This window comes from Sminthopsis crassicaudata, chromosome 3 (assembly GCF_048593235.1).
Source record: "Sminthopsis crassicaudata isolate SCR6 chromosome 3, ASM4859323v1, whole genome shotgun sequence".
Classification (NCBI taxonomy): Eukaryota; Metazoa; Chordata; class Mammalia; order Dasyuromorphia; family Dasyuridae; genus Sminthopsis; species Sminthopsis crassicaudata.
The window spans coordinates 90967180-90986676 of NC_133619.1; the positions used below are offsets into that span (position 1 = coordinate 90967180).

The 19497-nt window shown below is 32.2% G+C and overlaps 1 long non-coding RNA gene across 1 annotated transcript in view; it reads left to right on the forward strand.

Annotated features, from left to right (window-relative positions):
- Positions 1-5667, forward strand: part of LOC141564874 (uncharacterized) — a 43753-nt gene extending 38086 nt beyond the window's left edge. Inside the window, exons 3-4 of the long non-coding RNA XR_012488771.1 lie at positions 4879-5002; positions 5423-5667. This is a non-coding gene — a long non-coding RNA (uncharacterized LOC141564874). The remainder of the gene's footprint in view (positions 1-4878; positions 5003-5422) is intronic.
- The last annotated feature ends 13830 nt before the right edge of the window (positions 5668-19497 follow it).

The following is a 19497-nucleotide window of genomic DNA, read 5'->3' on the forward strand; positions in this document are numbered from 1 at the left end:
ATAATCCTCTTTGCAAAAAATGATGAGGGACATGGAAAACAAATTTTATATTTTAAGTTTAAACTTTTTTCTCAACTTTAAAATAAAAAAAGAAGCATTTCTGTATTCAAATCTGAACAGAGAAAGAAAATTTTGTAAAAATTGTTCATTTTAAAAATGTATATACTTTGTCTCAAAAGTTCATGAAGTTTTAAGATATTAAAGCTTGAAATAATAACCTAATATAACTCCACATTACTAAAAAACAAACAAAAAAATTTTCCCTTCTCCCCTCCACTTCATTTCTTTCTCCTCTCCTCTTCCTTGCCCTTCTTCACATTACACATCCAGACCCACCAGGACTAATATTAAAAAGTCCTGTGAATTCATCTAGTCCTTCTTCCATTGGAGTTTCATGGAAAAGACCTTCTCTAAAAAACCTACTAATTAGTAATGCAATTTTGTTTGAATTTTAGTATTTCACTTGTTGATATTATTATATATCAGATTTGATTGGCAAATCATTAGGAATATCAGTTCTTTGACTCCATTGGCAAAGGTATTAAATCATATCTGTATTGCACTTGTCATATTGACAAAAAAAACTGTTTTATTTTATTGACTTGTTAAATGAAATATCTGTTCTCTTTTTTTTTTTTTTTTGCACATAAGAGTATAATTTAAAATATTCTATGGAGCTTTTATTAAGTAAACAAATGTATTCTTCCTAGTTTGACAAAATATCTATCCAAATTTTCTTTTTATTTCTGCCACTATATATATTTTTTTCTTGTTTCCTGAGATTTTTACCAAAACTCAAAGGAGGATCTTCTTTAAGGCCTTATGTAATAACGAAACTCATTTGTATGTACTTACCCAACTTTTTATAGAATATAAACTTCTACTTGTTTATATGCATCTACATAAAATAATACATTTTTACCTCTTAAAGTATGTTTCAAAACTATCACTATTTTTGACTAATATGAAAGTTTCCTTTTTTTTTTTTTTTTGTATCATCCTGACACCTATCAATGCCCATGCTGCTATCAATGGCACATTTTTCATCTAGTCATCCATTGTTTCTTTTTTCCCCTCATTTCTTCATTTTAAAATCCAATCAATTGATAGTCAAGTGCTATAAATTAAATATGAATAACTTCTCAAATTCTGTCTCTCTTCTCCATTCCTATTGTCATCATCCTAAGTCATATCCTTAAGATTTTTGACTGGACTTTTGCCATTGCCTTCTAATCAGTTTTGCAGAATCCAATTCAAATCCAATTAAATATTTCCCACATACAATTGCCAAAATCTATCTTCAATTGCATGGATCTGACCATTTGACTCCTCGTTTTTTATTGTCCATTGATAGAATGCAAATTCCTTGGTTTAGAAAGCAAGACCTCAGACACTATGCCTGTATCCTAACTTTTTAATCCAATTTTATCTAATATGATCTTTCACATACTCTCTATTCTAGACAAACTAATTTATACCAGCTTTTACTTATGATAGATAAATCAATAGACATTTATTTTGTTCCAGGCACTGTATTAAGTGCTGGAGATACAAAAAGAAAGACGGTCACTGCTTTCAATGAGCTTATAATCTAAAGGTGACAGCATGGAAATAAACATGTCCAAGGCAACTCAGAAAATAATTTATAGAGAGAAAGTACTTGCTTTAAAAAGGATTGGGGAAGACATCCTATATAAGTCAGGGAATCAGCAAAATTGGTAAGATGGTCAAAAAGAAGGATGTCATTCCAGGCATGGAAGAAAGCCAGAAAAAATGCTAAGAGGTAAGAGATGGAATGTCCCCTTTGAGGAATAGCCAGGAGACACATGTCACTGGATCAAGTATGTGTAGGGGAACAAGATGAATGAAGATTGGAAAAATAAAGGAATCAAGGGTTATGAAGGGATTTTAATTCCAAAGTATTTTGTATTTTATTGTAAAGACAATAGAAAGCTATTGGAATTTATTGAAGAGATGGGGTAACATGACCAGACTAGAGCTTTAAAAATACATTTTAGTGGCTAAATGGAAGATTGATTGAACTGAGGAGAAATTTGGGGTAGATTGAACTAACTCTATCTTACCTATGTGCATTGAACAGATCAGTCATCATTATTTAATTTACTGATCAAATTGTTGTTTTATCATTCTTTTCATGTCTGACTTTTTATGACCCCATTAGGGTTTTGGCAAAAAGACTAGAATGATAAGCCATTTCCTTCTCCAGCTCATCTATAAAGATGAGGAACTGAGACAAACAGCATTAAGTGACTTGCTCAAGGTCACACAATCAGTAAGTGTCTGAGGCTGGATTTGAACTCAGGCCTTCCAGGTTCTAAACATAACATTTTATCAATTGCAAGATGTGACTGCCCCCTAAGGAAACTATTCTCTTCCTTCAAATCCAAAATGTAAGTGTACTGTATCTTTTTCATGAACATTTACTCATGACCCTCTCATGAAGGGGAGGGTAAGAAAAGATTCAGTAATAGGAGCTTGGATGAAAGCCAAAAGAAAGGGATCTGCAAGAAAATAGAGTAAAATAAGGAATACTTAGAAAGTTAAGAAGCAGATCATGATAACATAATGATTCTGAAATATAGAAAAAAAATTGTCCAATAGAACGTAGAATACTCAAAATTGAGTGCTACAGAACATTCACCAAAGATGAAGGTGTAGAAGAGGAGTGAATGATATTATTTTTGGCAATTTGAACTTCATTGGTGACTAATAAGTCAGTGATATATATATATATAAATATATAGACAAATACATATATATTATATATATATATATATGTGTGTGTGTATGTGTTTGTATATTACATATTAGATGATGTTCTCTAGCATAACATAATATGATATATATATATATATATATATATATATATATATATATATATATATACACATATATACATATATATAAATATATAAACAGTTGTGGGTTGTGGTAAAGTAGAAGTATTAGAAATTAAAACAAAAAAAAGAACCTTGTTCCAGAAATTTAGCACTTAGAAATAGGTAGCTGAATTGACTACACAAGTCAAAAGATTGCTTAAGAATCTTTTGCTAGCTCAACATCACATATTTTTGGTTACAATATGCTTTAGTAGATGCTGATGAATATGTTTCATGTACAGAATTATCCTTGAAGATAAAATTGTATATTAATAGAATGCACTGGACTAAATTGCACATTGATTATTTGGGTAAAACTTATCTCAAACCATAACGATCGGCCAAATGCAAGGAGAATTTTTAGTACTATCATAGAAACTTTAAAGAACACATCAAATGTGAAAAAAGAGTTGAAAGTAAATAATATCTCTTTTAAATTCAATAAGAATTTAAATGCTAGATGCAGAGACCTTTGTAATTGGGTAGCTAGATAGATGGAACACCGAGAAAAAACTTGAGTTCAAATTCTGCCTCAGGCACTTACTATGTGACCATGGGCAAGTCAGTTAATCCTGGTTACCTCAGTTTCCTTATCTGTAAAATAAATAGGAGGAACTGGCAAAGCAACCCAGAATCTTTGCAAATAAAACCCTAGTTGGAGCCACAAAGAGTCAGATATAACTGAAATGACTGAACATTAAAAATGTAGCAAATATGATTTTATTCTCTCTCAGGGTTCTAGGAGGAAACTCTGAAAGTTTGGGATATGTCCTTTGATGCCAGTATTCTTCCTTTGTTGATTATTTCAAATTTATCCTTCATATTACTTGTTTCTATATAGTTACTTCAATGTGTGACCCCATTATACTAAAATTTATTTTAGAATGGTGACTGTTTGTTTTCCTTTCTTTGTATCCCAACCTCTTAGCATAGAACTTGGCAGATAATAAGTATTTAATAAATGCTAGTTGACTAAGTAACTGATTTTCTTTTCTTTATTACTATTCATTAAAGTCCCTGAAAATTATAATCTGCTTATTTTTAAGGGTTAATTACTGGTGTTTTATTTCCATGTAAGAGTTAACATAAATTAACATTTGTGAAGGAATATTTATTCCAAAGATTAGAAGCACACACACACACACACACACACACACACACACACACACACACATTCCACCCCTGGAACTATGCTATAATTTCCTTTATGCCATTTTGATCTGTGAGAAGATTTAAAAGTTCATACATTAGCTTAGTTCCTATAAAGCATTGTTCCTTCCAACTTCATAGCACATGACTGCTAGTATTAGACACAAATCACTTTCAGATACTGTGAGTGGAGAGTCATAGAACTGCCTCAAATATGAAAGAAATAATAGAAAAGGTTGAAGCTGATTCAGGAGTATTTGAAGATGCTAACTCCTCAGTCAATGTAAAAAAAGCTGACCACATTGTTAGTCATTAATAACTAGTTACAGACTGCCTACATATGCTAGACAATCTCTCCAAGGAATTTCCCTTACACATCATTACAATTCCCTTGGAAACAAGAGCTCCCAGACATATCTTGTAGAGGTTTAGAAAAACTAAGGAACCTGATGAAATCTCCACAACTACCAGATTCCTATTACATCTAAATATTTCTCTAATTAATCCATAATCACAAAAAAGGAAGAAGACCATTGAGGTTCTAGGATACTTCTGAAGCTCAATAATCCTCAACCTTTGAAATACTACAGTCAGAAAATTTTTTTTTCTTAAATTATTAGTCCTAAGAAGGTTATTACTTTAAATCTATTCCCATCAGCCTCCACACAACCATTTATGGTTGACTCAAGATCATGAGTATTTTCTGCCATCATCTTAGCACAATGAAATGAAAATGTTTCTATTCTCTATTTTCAATATGAGATGAGGTTTTCTAATCATTGAACAGATCCCAAATGCCTTTCCTTCCATGTTATTTTTAATTCCCAAGGTTGGAGCTGGATCTGGATGCTTATGAAATCTGATGAATGCATTTATCTGTTAATTGTGTGGAAAAGAAGCAGCTGATATCAAAGGATCTGAGTAAATCCTGGGGTACTGCTTGTGTGATCATGGCAAGTAACCAACTCAATATATGATATTCAGTTTACTCATCTACAAAATGAGGAAGTGGACAAGATATTTATAGTCTCTTCAAGTTCTAGAAACTTCCAGATCTAGAATCCTACAATCTCCCTATTCAGTCAATCTTACTTATGATTCATCAGGTACCAGGGAAAAATACTGTTAGTCACAGAAAGCCATTTTAAAATCATTTAGAAACCTTATTTTTTTTAATAAATCTGTGTATCTAATCACTTGTGCTTAATCAAGGTCAATTATGGCTCAATGGCTATCTATATAGTGGGCAGGCTACTTATAATGAGCAAGGAATACAGCATTTGAATTCCACATGATGGATCCTTAACACTGATCTATTTGGGGGTCAAAAGTTCAATTTTGAACTTAATATCATTTTCCTTCTTTTTTCTTAGTTGACAGAATCCAACCTTCAAAATACACTCTTTAAAAAGAGAGAAAGAAAATTCTGAGTGCAGCAGTTAACCTCGGGAGCTGAATCTGACTTAAAGTGAATCTCATTTCACGTGTTGTACAAGCATTCATTTACCAGAAAATAGTCAGAGCAAAGGCAAACTCCAATTCACCTAGCTTCTCACCCAAAACCTAAAAGAGTGAGTACAGAAACTGACTTGTCAAAAAAGAAGGCAGTACCAAAAAATCTGGGAAGGTATTGGAGGGCACAGTTTTGTATTATATTAAATGCCCTGCTACCTACTTCTGTCTCTTGATTTTATAGTCATATATATGGTATTCTGGAGAATTGAGGGAAGGAGAAGAAATATTACATGTTCTAACCAAAAAAAAAAAAAAAACAAAGCTGAAAAAAAGTCTAAAAGGAATTCAGTAATTTGTAATTATATCTCTATCTATCTATCTATCTATCTATCTATCTATCTATGTTTATATAGTTATCAGTTTTTGGTAGTCAAGCATTGCAAATAATGGTCAACATAGGGTATATATGAAAAAAACTTCAGCAAAGAAAGTTGCATATTTGATATTTGTAAGTAGAAGAGTTTTTATGGCTCATCAATTTCAATTTCTCCCACTTTTCAGGTGAAGAAACTGAAACAGAGAGGTGAGTGATATATTCATGGTAATACAAGTCATTACAGGCAGAATGGATATTAGAACCTATGTCCTCCCAATCCAACAATTTTTCCCCACTGCACCATTTCTGGGTCTAATTGTGAAACTGTCAAGGTTCTCTTATATTATTGAGACCCTTGAAATGGACTTTGCCAATTTTCATGGTAGATTAAAAATAAATATCTGTGTAATTTTCTTTATTTGCTTTATCAGATATTGATTAAAATCATTACTCAATATTAACAGTGTTTTACAACTCAATCAGTCATACTATAATCATTTTCTGAATAGCTACTCTGTGTGTGTGTGTGTGTGTGTGTTTGTGTGAGAAAGTGATTTGGGGGAGTGGAGTTGAAACGAATAACACATAATTCAAATTTAAGGGTTCTTGATAGCTTACAAAACACTTTTCTCACAAACAAATTTCTAAGATAGCTTTAATAGAGTTATTTCCATTTTATAGGTAAAGAATTAAGGCCTTTGCAGATTTAAGGGTTTGTTTGAGGTCACATAGCTGGTTCATAATATATCAAACATACATATTCAGGTTATCAAACCCTCCAAATTTAGTGTAAATATTTTGTACATGTAGACCCTTTCCTTTTTTAATGATTTCTTTGGGATATAGACCTGTTAGTGGTATTTCTAGATCAAAGGATTTATAGCTCTTTGGGCATGATTATTCAAATTGTTCTCCAGAATAGTTGCACAACTCCAAAAAACAATAATGCTAGTTATTATTACTCTATAAGTTTTCTTATTTCTGATCTAAATTATCTTAGCTCCTTCAGTTGTACTTTATATGAGGTTTTTTTTTTCTTCTTTTTTTTCCCCAAGGTGTATGTGGTTTATTAAATATTTCAAAAACAAAAGGGAAAAGATCAAGTGCTCCTTCATGGAGCCATGAAACGCCAGTACTCCCCAAACCAAACCATTTCATCCCCTTCTCTTATCCAATAGAGCTTTTTCCCAGGTTTTATTTTCTATACATGTGCTCCCTGATTTCCCATAGTTTCACTATCTCTGTGTATATGTCTCACAAATTTATGTATTAATTCCTAGCTTTTATACTAGACTCTAATCTCACCTCAATCAACTCACTTCTGGATATGTATTTCCAGAATACTCACAAGTATCTTAAATTCCACAAGTTGGAAGTGAAACTCTCTTTTTTTCTGGAGATTAAAATCTGTATTTTGTACTTGTGGCACAAGCCTACTAGAGACAAATCTACATGATACTATTTATTTTACAATAAAATTAAATGCAGGCTTTGTAGAGAGCAGGTGAAAATCATTTAATAGTTTTGATTCATTTAACTTTTGATGGATGCTATAGCAATTGGATCCCTCTTTACCCACTAGCTCTAAGATAGGAGTTCTTAAAATTATTGGCATAAAAGACAATTTGAGCATTATGGTGAACTTATCAATCATATTTGTTAAGGACTTATTACGTGCCAGGGACTGCTAAGAGAGCGATGTATAAAACATTATAATAAATCCAATAACATTGATTTATAATTGTGAAAATATTACAGATACAAGTTTATAGACTTTAAAGTTTAAGAACCTTTGCTTTATGGTTTCTTTTCTTTTTGGTTAAAAAATATTTTAAAGAATACCTTTACAGATTTCTCGTTCGGTTATTTTTAGTTCGTTTTGTTTTTGTTTTGCTTTAATGCACTTTTTTTTTTTTTTACAATTACGTGTAACTATAGTTTTCAACATTTGTTTTTTGTAAGATTTTTGAATTCCAAATTTTCTCGCTCTCTCCCTCCCCTTCACCAAGACAGCAAGCAATCTGCTATAAGCTATTCATGTACAATGATATTAAACATCTTTCCATATTGGTCATATTGTGAAAGAAGAATCAGAATAAAAGGAAAAACATGATAAATTTTAAAAACCAAAAAAAAAGCAAATTTAAAAAGTTACAATAGTATGCTTCCATCTGCATCCATTGTTCTTCCTCTGGATATGGATGATATTTTCCATCATAAGACTTTTAGAAATGTCTTTGATTATACTATTGCTATAGAAAGTGAAGTTTTTCATAGCTGATCATCACACAATGTTGCTGTTACTATTGTACTTTATATGACAATCTCCACTTCAGTCATTACCTTGTGCTTGCTCATTTCTGCCCTTGCAACAGATTAATAGCCTTCCTCAAATTTGGCATACACAGTGGAAAACAACACATCATATGTAGTTTCAACCGGATAGAGCAAAATAGTACTTTTGCCTTTCTCATTCTAAACATTACACTAATGCTAATAAGATAGCAATCAATTTTTTCCTGCTGCATTATACTAGCTTATATTCATCTTGAAGTCCAACATCAGCAATAATAAGGCCAAAAAACAATTACCTTAATAGGAACACAGGATCACTGAATTAGATCTGAAGGGAGATCAGAAGGAATCTAGTCCAATCCTCTCATTTTGTAAATATGAATACTGAGGTCAAGGGAGGTGAAATTATTTCCCTAGGACATCTGCAAATAAAGTGTTCAATCTCAAGTACTCCCACTAAGCTAATGGAGACTATGTATTATGGAAATTATAATCTATATTTTGAGGGCATCACATTGGGTTAATTTGAAAGTAGATAGATCTCTATCTATATCTATATATGTTATGTGTCAGTCACCTGTGATCTGACACTCTCTCCCACAAGATACGACAATTATGGGATACAATAAGAAGAGTACATTATACACAATAAGTGAAGTGATATTCTGTTTAGAAAATATCTAGACTATTTCCCTTCACTAAGGGTCTTTTAGGAAAGACTGGATGGCCATATTTGTGCAAATACTGGAGGAAATAATTCTTTGCTGATATTCCTTACTTTTCTGTGATACTGTGATTTTATTACTTATTACACAGGGACTGCAATTGGATGAGGAAAGACAAAGGATCAGAGAAATACAAAGTCTATCAAATCAAATCAAGAAAATTTTACTTTTTCGATTATCACAAATTGTACCTATTGGGAGATTATTGTTTTAACTACAAGATTAGACTATGACCTCAGAAAAAAGAAAACTTTCAGGCAAACAAAGACACAGTTAAGGGATTTGCTATATATATATATATATAACATCAACTTTCATATATATATATATATATATACATATATATATATATATATATGAAAGTTGATGTTATTAAAATGTGTATGTATTTATATATATATATATATATATATATACATATATATATATATATATATTCATATTTCTATCTATAAGAGCTTCTAGGTGGTGAAGTGGATAAAATAATGGGCTTAGAATCAGGAAAACCCATCTTTGTGAAATCAAACTTATCCTCAGAAATCTAACCCTTACTATCTGTGTTAATAAGTCACTTACCTGTATTTGCCCTGGTGCCTTATCCAGAAAAATGAGCTGGAAAAGAAAATGGAAATCACTCCAGTATCATTTCCAAAAAAAATCCCCAAAAGGGTTATAAAGAGTCAGATATAATTGAAATGACTGAACAACATAATCCTTATCACGAACATGAATAACTAGAAACTAAGGCTTGTTTGGCAAATATTGAGAGAAAAATATATCGGATGAACAATGTGACTTAACAACTGTACACAAAATATTAAAGAAAAAAAGCAACTCCTTCAAATCTTTGTTTAGAGAGTTCTTTATGAAGAATTGATAAGTATCAAGGACAAGAATGCACTAAGGAGAGAAAGCTTTAATGGGTTACTAATTGTTCCTAGTTGTCTTATTTTGGTGAAGTAGTACTAGAGTTAATGAGATCACAGATCAATTAAAGTAATAGAAAGAGTAAATTTCATTTTATTAAATTTTCTCATCAATTCAGACTTGAAATATATTTTAGATTCTGATGTGCAATGTGTTAATTAGCTTCTGAACATATTTATTTGACAAACATCATCTATATGTATCAAATTTGCAAAAGATTAGGATGCTAGTTCAAGTTTTTTCCATCTACAAGCTAAATGAACATGTGCAAGTCCCTTGTTTTAGAGATGACTCATATTTTCTATATTTGTTGAATTACATTGATTCCAAAGTTCCCCCCAAATATAAACTTCTATAAGTGACTTTGAAAATTTGATACATATAGATGACATGTCTGTCAAATAATTTCCCCAGGAGTTGCTACTTCCTGGAAAGCAAAAATTGTAGTCTTTTTATGTATAGAAATGGGAAAAAAAGATGAAGAATGAACCTGTTGCTCATTTATTTTGTTATAAGCTTCTTTTCTATTACAACTGAATTAAATATTTTGTTATTTCTTTTATGAAATCTTTGTGGACTGGGGCAGTCTGTTATTTTTTTGTCAGTATAATCTATTAATAAACTAAAAATGGATAAGGAAATATATAAATACAAAATAAAATAAACATACACCCCCAATTTATAAGTATTATACATGTACTATTGTATGAAACGATTTAAACACTTTTAACACACAAAAATAGACAAATGATTGATAAAAGATGAAATATTTTTTTCTTTTAAGATATAATATAATTATGCCAAAACAATTATTATTGATAATTTAATGTCATCCATGTGATTGAATATGTATTAGTATTTTCCAAAAAATCCAATATGTCCTGGGGGATAAGGCAGATTTGTAAATATTTTTTGTTTATTAGAGAGCAATTATTCATTAAATTGATCAATGTAACTAGCCAAGCATGTAAATTCATTTAAGATTATTTATTATTAAAAGATACATAGTAAAAAAAATAAAAAGGTTATAATGTTATAATGGACAGTTACTATATAAGCTTCCCAGCAAGAATCATTTTTCTTTGTATAGAAATTTACTATAATTAAAGCAAAAATACCAAACAAAAGTTAAAAATATCTAACCCACCAGAAAGACTTAAATATTAATCCATTCTCTTTCATTAACATATTTTAATGTCTTAATCATATTTGAGTGCTTTATCTTTTTCTATGAGAGTAAGCAAAATAATAGTTTGACTACAGGGTTCATTGTGGAGAATAAAATATATACAGTCTGGAAAGGAAGGCTAGGGTCAGGTTGGGAAGGGTTTTAAAATACAGACAGAAAAAATTATGTTTATTCTAACAGTGAATAGGAAACACTAGAGCTAACTGAATTTGAGGATAGCATAATTACATCTTCATTTTAGGAAAATCTCATTACCAGATCGGTAAAAACAGAAGAGCCAGAAGGTAAAGAGGGATATCAAGTAGGAAACCAAAGAAATAATCCACAGAAAAGCTGATCAGGGCTTGAAATAGGGTTGTGGCTGTGTGAAGGTGACTAATTAGAGACTTACCCTCCAAAATCTGTAATTATTGTTTTAATACTTAGGAAAAATGAAATTGAAGAGTTGAGAAAAAAGATTTTGATGACAAACAAGAATGATGCTAATGACCTTGATAATAAATAATTAAATGAGGAAGAGAGGTGAGATTATGGGGGAAAGATAGATAATAAATTCTGTGATGCAGATAAAAATATATTTGTCCCTGCTTACCTTCACTCTATTACACTAAAATGGAAAGGAAGGGGAGGGCTCAGCATCCACTGCCTAAAGAACATTGACCATCTTTAGAGAGATTGAGTCCTGTGAAGATGGACAAGGGTTAAATTTATGGGGAGGGCATGAATCAGTAGGAGATTTCCTGTTAGAATATACAAGGTTGCTTCTTTGAACAATTGGCCATAGAGAGCTTATAATTGTGTCAGGAACTGAATCCTGGTATAATTTGTTGGGAGTTTCAACAGCTATTAGAAGGACTGAAGTAGGGAAGTATTAGATAATGAGTCAAAGATACACTTAATTTTGTTAAAAACAAGCCCAACAATTAGCTATCATGGGCAAGGCTTCATGTATTCAGTTTCTCCACCTGCTAGTTATTTGATCAAACACTCCTTGAAGTCATATGATAGTCCCCCAAACAGTCCACACTTAAGACAGTACACTAGGAAAAATATGTCTAGTAAAATGGATACTAGCCCTTAGTGAAAATGAAGCAAAAGTAGGACTTTTGAGTATTTCAGTTATATATGAAAAAGTTTCCTATATTATAAAAAAAATAACAGGAGAATAGAAAATAACAAGGAAAAATATGAATTTCCAAAAGTTTATTTTCTTTTTTTTTAATTTTAAAGCTTTTTATTTTCAAAATATATACATGGATGATTTGACAACATTAATCCTTTCATAGCTTTGTGTTTCCAATTTTCACGTTCCCTCTACCCCCTCTCCTAGATGGCAAGCAAACTAATATATGTTAAACATGTTAAATTATATGTAAAATTCAATATGTATAAACATATTAAGACAATTTATTTTTTGCTACACAAGAAAAATCAGATCATAAAAAAAAGTAAATAAGTAAGAAAACAAAATGCAAGTGAACAACAACAAAAAGAGTGAGAATGTTATGTTATGATTCACATTCAGTTCCCTTAGTCCTCTCTCTCTGGGAGTAGATGGCTCTCTTCATCACAAGGTCATTGGAACTGGCATCAGTCTTCTCATTGTTGTAAAGAGGCACATTCATTAGAATTGATCTTTGTATAATATTGATGTTGCCATGTACAATGATCTCTTGGCTTTGCTCATTTCACTTAGCATCAGTTCATGTAAATCTCTCCAGGCCTCTCTAAAATCATCCTCCTGATCATTTCTTATAGAACAATAATATTCCATAACATTTATATACATAACATTTAACCGTTCTCCAATTAATAGGCATCCACTCAGTTTTCAGTTTCTTGCCACTATAAAAAGGCCTGTACATATATTTTTGCACATGTGGGTCCCTTTTCCTTCTTTAAGATCTCTTTGGGATATAAGCCCAATAGAAACCCTGTTGAATTAAAGAGTATGCATAGTTTGATAACTTTTTGAACATAGCTCCAAATTGCTCTCTAGAATGGTTGGATCCATTCACAGTTCCACCAACAATGTTATCAGTGTCCCGGTTTTCCCACATACACTCCAACATTTGTCATATTTTCCTGTCATCTTAGCCAATCTGACAGGTATGTAGTGGTATCTCAGAGTTGTCTTAATTTGCATTTCTATGATCAATAGTGATTTAGAGTACCTTCTCATATGATTAGAATTGGATTTAATTTCTTCATCTGAAAATTGTCTGTTCATATCCTATGACCACTTATGAATTGGAGAATAGCTTGAGTTCTTACAAATTTGAGTCAGTTCTCTATATGTTTTAGAAATGAGGCCAAAACGTTAATTTTCTACATGAGACTTTGCATTATTTGTTCAAAAGATACCACAAAGGGGTAGCTAGATGCGCCAGCTCTGAAATTAGGAGGACCTGAGTTCAAATCTGTCCTCAGACACTTAACACTTCCCTAGCTATATGACCCTGGGCAAGTCACTTAACAGCAATTGCCTCAGGGGAAAAAAAGAATACCACAAAATCTTTTGCCTTTATAGTCATGGGTCTGTAATATACATTGTTAATGAATTAGCCTTTTATTAAATTTATTTTGAAGAAAGATCGATAATTCATTCATGAAATACATACCTACTCTTGCAAATAGTATTGTTAGTTGATATCTATGATGTGGACTATACCTCTTTGCCTAAAATATTTTTGAATTATTACACAAGATCTGTGATTTTGTATACAAATAGCTTTTTTGATCTATGATTTTTGTTTTGTTTTATTTTGCTTTTCCTACTAGCTAGTAATAATCCCTTCTAATTTTCTATTGATACTTTTCTTGTGTCTTATCTCTTTATCTCCTGGTTTAGAAATTCTGTCCAAAAATAATTTGAGATTAGTTTGTTCTCATTAAATTTTATTTTATTTTTAATTATGAAATATTGGGTTACTTTTTTTTTCTTTAACATCCTTCAGTGTAGAAGAAAAAAAATTCATAGCAAAATATGCATAGTCAAAATCTCTTATTGACTTTGAACAAAATATGTGTATCTGACTGCATATTTAGTGGATTCCTTTATGCTTATTAACAGTTCTCTGAATTATTATTCCCTTTTTGTCTACTTTGTCAATCTGATCAGCATAAAACAAATCTAAAGAGTTGTTTAATTTGCATGTATATACTTATTAGCTTTTAGAACACTTTTATATGGTGATAAATAGATTAAATTTCTTTCCTTGAAATCTATTTGTTCATATCCATTTACCATTTTGATGAATAACTTTTATTCTAATAAAATTAAATTCATTATTAATATATATTTTGGACATTAGATATTCATCAGGTGGCAGATATTGTTTTTTGACCCAGTTACCTGTGTCCCTTCTAATATTAGAAGTATATGATTTACTTTTGGGGAAAAATAGAATTTTTGTCTTATATCATTCCCTCTATTCTTTGTTTAGTAATGAATATCTCCCCTATATCTGAAAATTAGTTTGTCATTTTTTTATTTGACCCTTTATATTTAGGTTACATTTCCATTTATAGCTTATTTTGGCATATGACAGAAGGTGTAGTCTATACCTAATTTCTTCCTAAGTGCTTTCCAGTTTTCTCAACAGATTTTGGTCAAAAATGATTCCTTAACTCAATAGCTTGGATCTTTAGGATGACTGAATGCTAGGCTACTAAATTAGTTTTTTTCTGTAAGGTTTATTAAGTAGGCTTACTGTGTTCCAATGATAGGTAGATGGCAAAGTAGATAAAGCAGTGGAAGTAAAGTCAAAAAAAAGCCTAAATTCAAACTTGATCTCAGATAGTTACTAGCTACATAACCCTGGGCAAGTCACTTTACTCTGTTTATTTCTGTTTCCTCATCTGTAAAATGACCTAATGAAGGAAATTGTAAAGCCACTCCAGTATCTTTGCTAAGAAAAACCTAAATGGGGTCACAAATAGTTGGACTGAATAAATAATTACAAACCTGTTCTACTGATTAGTCTCTCTATTTTTAACCACTATGATTTGGGTCATTATTTTGTAGTAAATATAGTTTGAAATCAAGCACAACTAGACTTAATAAACTAAAAAAAATTTTCCCATTTTATTTCATTATTTCTTTTAAAATAATTGATTTTTGTTCTTCCAGTCAAATTTAATTATTATGTTTGGTAGTCCTATAAAATAATACTTTGCCAATTTGATTTTGATAACACTGGATAATTGTTTTAATTTTCGTAGTATTATATTTTTTAGTATATTAGGTTGGGCTATCCATGAGCGATCAACAGATTTCTAATCATTTTATTTCCTTATCCAAAGTTTGTAGATCTGACAATGTAGTTTCATTATGCATCTTGGGTAGGTAGATTCCCAAGAATCTGTTCTTGATAAAGTCAGGCTGGGTTTTTCATAATCACTAATTCCATTTCAATATCTTTTCTAACCTTCTTTTTAATGATCAATTCCATAATAATCCTAGGGATTGTTGTTTGTACATATTGTTCTCTCTAGTTGTTTGAAAATAACTTTTTTTTTCTTTTTAGTCTTTTGTTCCTTTCTCTAGTTTCCAATATGATAGAATCTGTTTTCCAGTATCATGCCTAGCTATTGTGGACAGTGGCTCAGCAAATACATTTGCCTGTTTCTATGAAACTGAATCATAAAATTATTTTGGCACATGTTTCTTGAAGCCATCAGTTGTAGTTATATATCCTCTTATTGTTGACTCACTTATCTTTATTATTATTAACTCATTCTTAATATTCTTTGATATCTCTTGCCTAGTGCATGAAAAGAAAAAAAATTGAGCATTTCTACATTTTCCTTGTTGATTATCATCCTATCCATTCCAATCAAAAAGTCTATTTCTTTGTTGAGCCTTCATTTTTTTCTCCAATCTTTTTGTTGCTTTTAGTTTCCCTTTATGCTCTTAGCTCCTTCTTATTTTTAGTGATCCTGATTTTATTACTGAGTATGACATGCTATGTTCATCTCCTACTACCTGGACTTATTTACATTTCCCACAAGAGCATCCATAATTAGGAATATATTGCCTTATGTGGAGAGAAAGGAAGAAAAGGAAAGGAGAAAAAAAAAAGAAGGAAGGAAGAAATAAAGGAAAGAAGCAAAAGAATAAAGGGAGGATGGAGAAAAGGAATAAAGGTAAAGAGAATGATGCAAAGAAAAGTGAAGGGAAGAAGAGAAGGAAGGATAAAAGAGAAGGAGAGAGAGAAGAAGAAAAGGAGGAAGTTCCTGCGTTGCCCAACTGGAACTGACCATGTGAGTCCCAGTGGGACAGATGCTACTATTCATAGATTGTTGTTTATCCTTCAACCTAGAAGAGGACCATGCCATCAGAAAAGAGATATGCATGACTTGCAAATAAATTGGATTTAAGTGAGGTAGGACTGTGAAAGCTTACTAAGTCTCATTCCTTCCTCCTGAGCCCATTTGAGTCCAATGACAAAATATAGACTAGAAATAGACCCAGATGCAGTGAGAGGCTGTTAGGTTCTTACTAAGTGCTAAGTCAGTACTTAACAATTCTCTAGTTTGCACCTTTGGTTCTGGCCTTTAAGGGGAGTTTACCCCTTTGAACTTCTGACGAGGAGTTTACATATGAAAAGGAGTTTACACAATCTTTAAAAGGAGCAAGTTCATTGGTTGAGGTAATTTCCCCACAAGCCCTTGTGTTCTTACACACCCATTTTCTGGGAGGATAAAAGAAGACAACATTGAGCAAGGAGTTAGTCTACTCTAGGACAGAGTTGGGACGGCTCTCTGGAGGAAGAAGAATCTAGTCTGGGATTGAGTTGAGATAGCAGATCTCCAAGCTGGGCCCTACTTCTCATTTCCCTGGGTCAATCTGCATTCTGAGGTCCAGTGGAAAAGCCTCTGATCCAGACGTCAGTGGAAAAGTCTCTCTGACCCAGAAGCATGAGTAACAAGGAAACTTTGTTACACTTTTGTTAAACTTTGTTTAAAGAGCTAAAGTAGAATTTCAGTGAAATGGGGCAAATGCCTTCTGTTCAAGGAAAATGTTTAGAGAGTATTATCAAGGTTATGAAAAGCCAAGGATTGATTATAATTTTGGAGATTACTGAGCTTTTAAAAACTGTGCAGGTCATATGTCCTTATTTTTCTCTGGAAAAAGAATTGGATCCAGATGAGTGGAAATTAGTAGAAAAGCAATTAGGTGAACACTACAATTCCAAACCAAACTTAATTTCCAAAAATACACTTCATACCTACAATTTAATCCAAATGGCTTTAAAAATTGTTATTCTAAAGGAAAAGAAGAAGGAGCAAAATGGGGAGGTGTCAACTAAACTAGGTGAAAAGGATGAATCAGATAACAGTGAAGTTAAGTACAATTCTGAGCAACAGGAGCATTTCCCATCTCTTCCCTCAATTAACCCTTCAGGGGTGGAACAATTAGGAAGAGGGGAAGAGGCAGAAATACAAACAGAATCGACTGTTAAGCAGCCTATGACAAGATTAGAAAAAGTATTGGTTAAAGCTAAGAGAGAAGGAGAGGACATAAGTGATTTTATACATGCATATCCTGTGATTGAAGAGATTGACTCTGTAGGTCAAAAAAGGAGAAGATATATACCTTTAGATTTGAATAAAATTAAATATTTGAAAAAAGGTTGTATCCTTTATGGGGCTACATCAGCTTATGTTAAAATGTTACTAGATGATTTGTCTTATGAAGTCCTAACCCCGAATAATTGGAAATCCATAGCAAGGACATGTTTAGAACCTGGACAAAATCTGTTGTGGCTTGCAGAGTTTCACAAATTATGTAAGAACCAAGTCAGATGCAATTTGGAAACAGAAGTTAACACACAATTCACTTTTGAGCAATTAACTGGTGAAGGTCAGTATGTAGAGAATTCAGAACAGATTAAAATATACCATGATAGTGTATGAGCAAATTGCTAAGGCTAAATAAAAGCTTGGAGTTCCCTCCATGGACAGAAAGATCGGGGGGAGGCTTTCATTAAAATAGAATAAGGTCCCAATGAACCTTTTGCAGATTTTGTGGGATGTTTGCAAACTGCTGTCAAAAGAACTATTGGAGAAAATGCAGCTATAGAAATAATGACCAGACATCTGTCTAAGGAAAATGCCAATGAGATTTACAAAAGAATTACATGGGGACTAGACAAAGATGCTCCTTTAGAGGAGACCATAAGACACTGTGCTACATTAGGAATATGGAAAGACAGGGTCCCTCTTGGCTACAGATTTCTAGAGAAATTCATTGATGTTTCCAATGTGGAAAAATTGGACATCTAAGAGCTCAATGTAGATATGGAGATAGAGTGAGAAGACAGGGTGAAAGAAAACCTAAAACTCCATGTCCAAAACGTCACAAAAGCTTTCACTGGCCCTCAGAATGCAGATTGACCCAGGGAAATGAGAAACGGGGTCCAGCTCCAAGATATCAATCAAAGGATAGGTGGGGCATGATTGCAACTGAGGTTACACCCAAAGAGCCTTTCTATCAGCCAAAAATCAATCACATGGAAGAAAGGGATTACCTGATCAATCAGCCAAAAGGCAATCAGATTGCAAAGATGGATTACACTTGGGGAGAATACAGGCCTTTTAAACCAACAGAGCTGTGTCCAGTGCAAACAACTCCAATGAGATGATGAGAAGAGATTTAGAAAGTGGTAAATAGAAGGAAATTAGATAGGTTAACTGCCTGGGAGAGAGGGTTTGCTTGTATTTTAACAGACAGAAGGAAACAGATGAAGAAGGAAACAGATAGGTGGCAACAAGCACCTGGAGAGAGACGGAAAAAGAGAAAAACCTCAAAACAAAGGAGAAGATCTAAGAAACATCTGACACTGAAAGAAAAGCTGATAAAGAGACTGCTAAAGATTCCCTAACACAAGATAAGACTGTTAAAGGATTTAAAAATCAGCAGGAATCATTGGATTTCCTAACACAAGATGAGACTATTGGAGGACTTCAAAACTTGCAGGAATTATTTGATTTTTGGCACATGAACTAATGGACAATGGACTTATGGACATGTATAAATTCTCAATTTATGATTATTTGATCATGTTATTTGTTATATACTTCTAGCATGTATTATGTTACTATGTTACTATGTGTTTATGTAATCTATGCAATTATATGTAATATCTCCCATATTGATGGATTTATGTTTCAAGGTCATGACCATCCTATGTTCTAAATCAAAAGAAAGGGAGAGATGTTAGGTTCTTACTAAGTGCTAAGTCAGTCCTTAACAATTCTCTAGTTCACACCTTTGGTTCTGGCCTTTAAGGGGAGTTTACCCCTTTGAACTTCTGAGGAGGAGTTTACATATGAAAAGGAGTTTACACAACCTTTAAAAGGAGAAAGTTCATTGGTTGAAGTAATTTTCCCACAAGCCCTTGAGTTCTTACATGCCCATTCTCTGGGAGGATAAAAGAAGACAACATTGAGAAAGGAATTAGTCTACTCTAGGAC